The 5,935-nt window shown below is 40.1% G+C and overlaps 1 pseudogene; it reads left to right on the top strand.

Annotated features, from left to right (window-relative positions):
* Window positions 1–227: 227 nt before the first annotated feature.
* The window catches only part of LOC102873935, a 12,545-nt pseudogene continuing 6,837 nt past the window's right edge, over window positions 228–5,935 (top strand).

Consider the following 5,935-nt stretch of genomic DNA (forward strand, 5'->3'; position numbering starts at 1 on the left):
GACCTAGAACTCTTGCGGTTGTTTGTGTGTCATCCTTTCTTCTTCTCTAGACAGAAGAGAACAAAACGTTGCAATTGAAGATCTCTTCATCTTATTGATAAAGCTACTAATGAGCCTAAACGTCTGTCAATGTCAATCAAAGCGTGTCAGAACAGTTCTATCGCCACAACATGCCCGTCTGATTGCCAAGGTTGAGGGAAATAGAAATCAAGACAGTAACAGTCAACATGGTTGACCTTGCAAAGGCGCTTAATTGGCCTCCAACGTATCCCATCAAATATTTTAGTTGTAAGCTGGGGGCACAAACCCAGGCTGATGTTAAGAATAACCACTACATTGTCAATGGATCTCATGAGGTGAACAAGCTGCAAGACATGTTGGACAGATTTATTTAAAAAAATGTTCTCAAAAATAAAACAAAAAAAAAAATTGTTCTCTGTTTCAAGTGCAAGAATCCTGAAACAGAACTGCATGTCAATCCAAAGAAACAAACAACAGGTAATTCTTGTAAAGCCTGTGGCTACCGAGGTATGCTTGACACACATCTTAGGCTCTGCACATCCATTCTCAACCCCCGTCCCCACTACTAGAATAGTGATAGTGGCACAGCTAAGAAAGAAAAGGAAAAGAAAAACAGAAAGGACAAGGAAAATGACTCCATGTCCAGCCGTAGGACACCACCACTTCCAACTCCATGTGACATCAGTCTTCCTCCCTTGCTGTGGAAGAAGAGGAAGATGATGACTGAGGAGAGGATCTGGAGGAAGCTCAGAGGCGCAGAATGGATGAAATCAGTGACCACACAAAAGTTCTAACCCTTTGTGCTATTTGGAGAGGACCCTTGAAGTCAACATTTTGTTTGATTTTGTTACGAAAAAGAAAGAAAATGGAATTATTGCTTATCTGACAAAGAGACTATTGCTGAAGCAGAAAGGCCACACTTGAAAGCTATGGGCCCTCTTGTTTTGACTGAAGTTCTTTTTAACAAGACGATTAGGGAACAAATTAAGAAATACAGGTGCCATTTTTTATTATTTTTTCACAACAACAAAAAAGCTAAAATAGTCATGGTTTAGAGTGTGTAGTAGCAATGCATCAGGCGCTGCTCCTCTCCAAGATCCTGCACATCCTGAAGGAGATGTATGATGCAGATCTTCTGGATGAGGAGGTCATCATAAGCTGGTTGGAGGAGGCTTCTAAGAAATATGTCTCAAAAGAACTTACGAAAGAGATCCATAAAAGCAGAGCCACTTATAAAATGGTTTAAGGAGGCAGAGGAGCAACCTGGTGGTGAAGAGGAAGATAAAGATGAGACTGTTGAGGAGATATATTCAAAATTGAAACTGTGAAGTCTGGCAAGCATGATAACATTGATATTGATGCCATTTTAAATGGTGCTTCACATTGTAATGCTGCAAAATTTCCTGCATCGTCAGCCAGAAGCGCAACATGTATGTCTAAAAGCTGCAATAGCTTAATATCATGCTACACTTAATACTAAAAATGTTCACCTGGGAGTGGTGTGTAATTAGAGGAGTCCATTCACATCTGTGAGCAGATGTAGTTTGCTTATTTATAGCACATTTTTTTTTCTGAAAATCTAGCAGTAGACACATTGGTGAACATTCATACAGTTACACAAAAATAAAGATTTGTTTTGGTCATTAAAAAAAGTGCCTATTGCAAGATCTAACTTGAAATACAGTGCTATATTTCAAAGTACAGTGATAGGTTATTATCCATATGTGTACAAGGAAGCCCTGTTAATAAACTATTTTTCAAACTTACGCACCAACAGCTAAAGCCAAAGATGAGAAAATGGAGGAATTCTACCAACTTTTGGAGTCTAAAATTGACACGTATCTTGCTGTTATTGTTATGTGCCATTATGTCCATACTACAATGTATAGTGACCCCATGAACAATGGCTATGTACCCTGCCCTGTCCTGAGCCCACTGCACCATCTCTGACACACCCCACCCTATTGCCACAGTCACTGTGTCAATCCATCTCAACTAGGGTCTTCCTCTTTTGCATTGACCTTCCACCCTTCCATGTCTGATGTCCTTCTCAAAGGATTGATCCTTCCTGAGAACATGTTTCCCCCAAATTCTTGTTCTTCTAATGGGCAAATCCCTTTCACCCATCCTTAGCCAAAAGTTCTAAATTAACCACAAGTCCAAACACTTCCTGGAGTAAAATTCTTTCTCAATTCTGGATCTGTGAAATCTAGAATCTGCTTCACAAGATATCTGCTTCCAAAGTACAATGGTGGGATATATTTCCAGGTATATATTACCATTCCAAATGAGAAAAATTGGAGAGAAAGAAAAGCTAGTGGATACAATAAAATGGAAAAAACAGCAGAATAATTTACATTAAATTTTTTTTCAAGACCTGAAAATAACCCTATGTTCTCTGAAATCATGTAGGTAATGGCCTTGCTCCTTATTGAGTGTTTTCCATGATTTCTGGGTTCTAGCTGAAAGATTCTGGTTTATTGTGGTATTGTTGATAGTGTCTCTGAACTTCAGTTTCATCTTCCAGATATGCTGTGATGGCAACTCTGCTCCCTTGTCTTTGGGCAGCCTTGTTCATCTCCCTGAGCCTGGCAGACTCTATTCTACATTTTGGGTATGAAAACCCTGTCTGTAAGTAGTAGGTCTGATTCCATATCCAAGGCATTCCTAAACCACAGTTCCTACTTTAGAACCAAGTTGATAAAGGTCGGAGGATTTGCAAAAGATACGGCTCAATGCTTTGAAAGCAGAGAGGCCATGGTCTCATCCTTTGACACTCAAGAAGTTGTGGCCTCAATGAGCTACCGTTTCATCCTAGTAGCAGTTTAATAGGACAGCAAGCAATAAATGCTGGAGAGGATGCAGAGAGATAGGAACTCTCATACACTATTGCAAAATGGCACAATCACTCTGGAAAAGCTGAACATGGAAATTCCAGATGACTCAGTTATTCCACATCTAGGACTATGTTGTTGTTGTTGTTGTTGTCGTCGTTGTTATGTCATCGAGTCACCTGTGATTCATAGCGACCCTATGTACACAGCCCTAAACCCTGCTCTATCCTGAGCTAATCTTATTGTCTCTGACACAACAACACCTTTACCCCCTTCACTGAGTAAATCTACCTATACTCTGAATAAAATAGAACAGGAGATAGAAATGGAGAGTTGTAGTCTGATGTACATAGCAGAATTAGTCATAATAGCAAGAACAGGTACCATCCCAAATGTCACCAACAAATTAATGGATTGAGAAATTGTGGTACATTCATGTGATGCAATACTATGCAGAATTCAGGAATAATGATTCTGGAAAACTCTCTCGACATAAAGAAAACTCTATGTAATATTGGAAAGGCTAGAAAGCATTATATTGAGTGAACTCAGTATCATAGGGACAAGAACTGCATAAAATCATTATTGTAGAAACAGAAGGATTATTGATAAATTATGCTCAAAGGTCCAAAGAGGGAAGGCAAGGGAGGATCGAGGCTGACGTGAGGAGGGGAAACCAAAAGGCTTTAGAGTTTGGTGGATAGAGGGAGGAGGTGAAGGAATTAGGAAAGATCTAGTGGGGACTTGAAAAGGCAGGATAATGAATGTTGGGCATCGATCAATGGTTATTAACTTTATAAAACTCAACGTAAGAGAATGATGGTATGAAATACAATGTGAATAGAGGAATGTGTGAAAATAAATGTATATAAATGAAACACAATGTATACTAATTTTGAATGCAAAGAAATATATAATAATTTTTTAAAAAATATTGTGGCCTTATCAGTTGAGACAGATAATTCTGCTTCTCAAAATTTTTATGTTTTTAGTTTCTACTTTCTGATTCCTTGGCTTTCAACCCCTTAGGCCTTTTGATCTCCACCTCTAAAAAATCTTGTTAGAGGAAAGGTGAGGGGATTTTGATGAGTCAGATGTGAGTTTATTGAATCAATTACTCTTCCCAAAAGACTTCATTTTAATGAGAATCCAATATCCTCCATCTACAGTTGAAGGCTAAAAAAAAAAAAAAAAGAAACAAAAAAAAGAAACATAACTACCTCCAATCCTACTTCATTAACAAAGAAGTCAGGATTAAGAGCACATAGATAATGACTTCAGATCACAAAATGGAGAGCAATTACATAATACTGAGAATCATGGCTAGGTGATACATCAAGGGGACCTCAATACTACTAAGAAATTAAGCAGCATATATTTTTTAGATCTGAATTGGGGTCCCTAAACTCTGAGAAACTCCCAGATACAAGAGAAGATTGAGGTAAAAATATATGGAAATCTCACTGACAGTGAGAAAAAAAGATCTCCCCTTAGGGCTGGTGCCCTGAATTTAGACCTCCAATCTCCTAAATTGTGAAAGAATAGATTTCTATTTGTTCAAATCATCTCTTTGTGGTATTTCTGCTGTATGTTGTTGTTGTTTTGTGCCATTGAGTGAATTGCTACTCATAGCGACCCTATGTACAACAGCCCTAAACTCTGCTCTGTCCTGTGCCAATCGCACTGTCTCTGACACTCCCACCCCGATTACCCCAGTCACTGAATCAATCCACCTCATAGAGGGCCTTCCCTTCCTGTGCTGTCCCTCCACCTTCCCAACCATGATGTCCTTCTCCAAGGACTGGTCTCTCCTTACAACATGTCCTGGGTATGTTAGACGGAGCCTCAGATTCCTTACCTCCAAGGAACCCCCCAGTTTAACCCTTTCCAGGATGAATCTGTTTGTTTTCTTAGCAGTCTATGGTACCCTTAATAACTCTTCCCCAGCAACACAGCTCAATGGCATCAATTCTCCTTCTCTACTCCTTAGTCACTGTCCAGCTCTCTGGTGCATAACAAGTGATAGCAAAGACCATGGCCTGTATCAGACCCACCTTAGTCTCTAGAGAGGCACCATTGCTCTTCAGTACTTTGGAAAGGTCCCTAACAGCAGACTTTCCCATGGCAATATGCCTTTAAATTTCCTGGCTACTGGTGCCAAGACTGTTGACTGTGGAGACAAACAAACTAAAGCTCTGAACAATCTCAATCTCTTCACCATCCATCCTGATGCTCCCAATTGGTCCAGTGGTGAGAATCTTTGTCTTCTTGACAATGAGCCCCAATCCATATTGAAGGCTGCAGTCCCTGACCCTCTTCAGCAACCACTTCAGATCCTCCTCAGTTTCAGCAAGAAGGGTTGTGTCATCTGCATAATGCAGATTGTTGATAGATCTTCCACCAATCTTGACCCCACATTTCTCCTCATAGAGCCCAGCCTCCCGGATGATCTGTTCTGCATATAGGTTGAAAAGGTATGGAGACAGGACACATACCTGGCGTACGCTCTTCCCAATTTTGAACCATGCAGTTTCTTTGCTCTGTTCTGATGACTACCTCTTGGTCCAAGTATAGGTTTCTCATTAGCACGATCAAGTGATCTGGGATTCCCATTCTTCTCAGAGTCAGCCACAGTTTGTTATGATCCACACAGTCAATCGCCTTTGCATAGTCAATGAAACACAGATAGACATTCCTCTGGTGTTCCCTGCTTTCAGCTAAGATCCATCTAACATTAGCTACAAATATCCCTAGTACCACAATCCCTTCTAAATCCAGCCTGGACTTCTGGCAGTTCTCTGCTGATGTGCTGTTCCAGTTGTTTTTGGATAATCTTCAGTAGAATCTTGCTTACATGTGAAATCAATGATATTTTTCTATAGTTTCCACACTCTGTTGGGTCCCCCTTGTTTGGAATGGGAACAAATATAGATCTCTTCAAGTCAGCAGGCCAAGTGGTTGTTCTCCAGATTTCTTGGCACAACCTGGTGAGCACGTCCAGGGCAGCATCTGTTAGCTGAAATATATCAATTGGTATACCATCTATTCCTGGGGCCTTATTTTTTGCTATTTCCTTCAAA

This window comes from Elephantulus edwardii, unplaced genomic scaffold (genome assembly GCF_000299155.1).
Source record: "Elephantulus edwardii isolate Elephantulus edwardi_28Jun2011 unplaced genomic scaffold, EleEdw1.0 scaffold00111, whole genome shotgun sequence".
In the NCBI taxonomy this organism is placed as follows: Eukaryota; Metazoa; Chordata; class Mammalia; order Macroscelidea; family Macroscelididae; genus Elephantulus; species Elephantulus edwardii.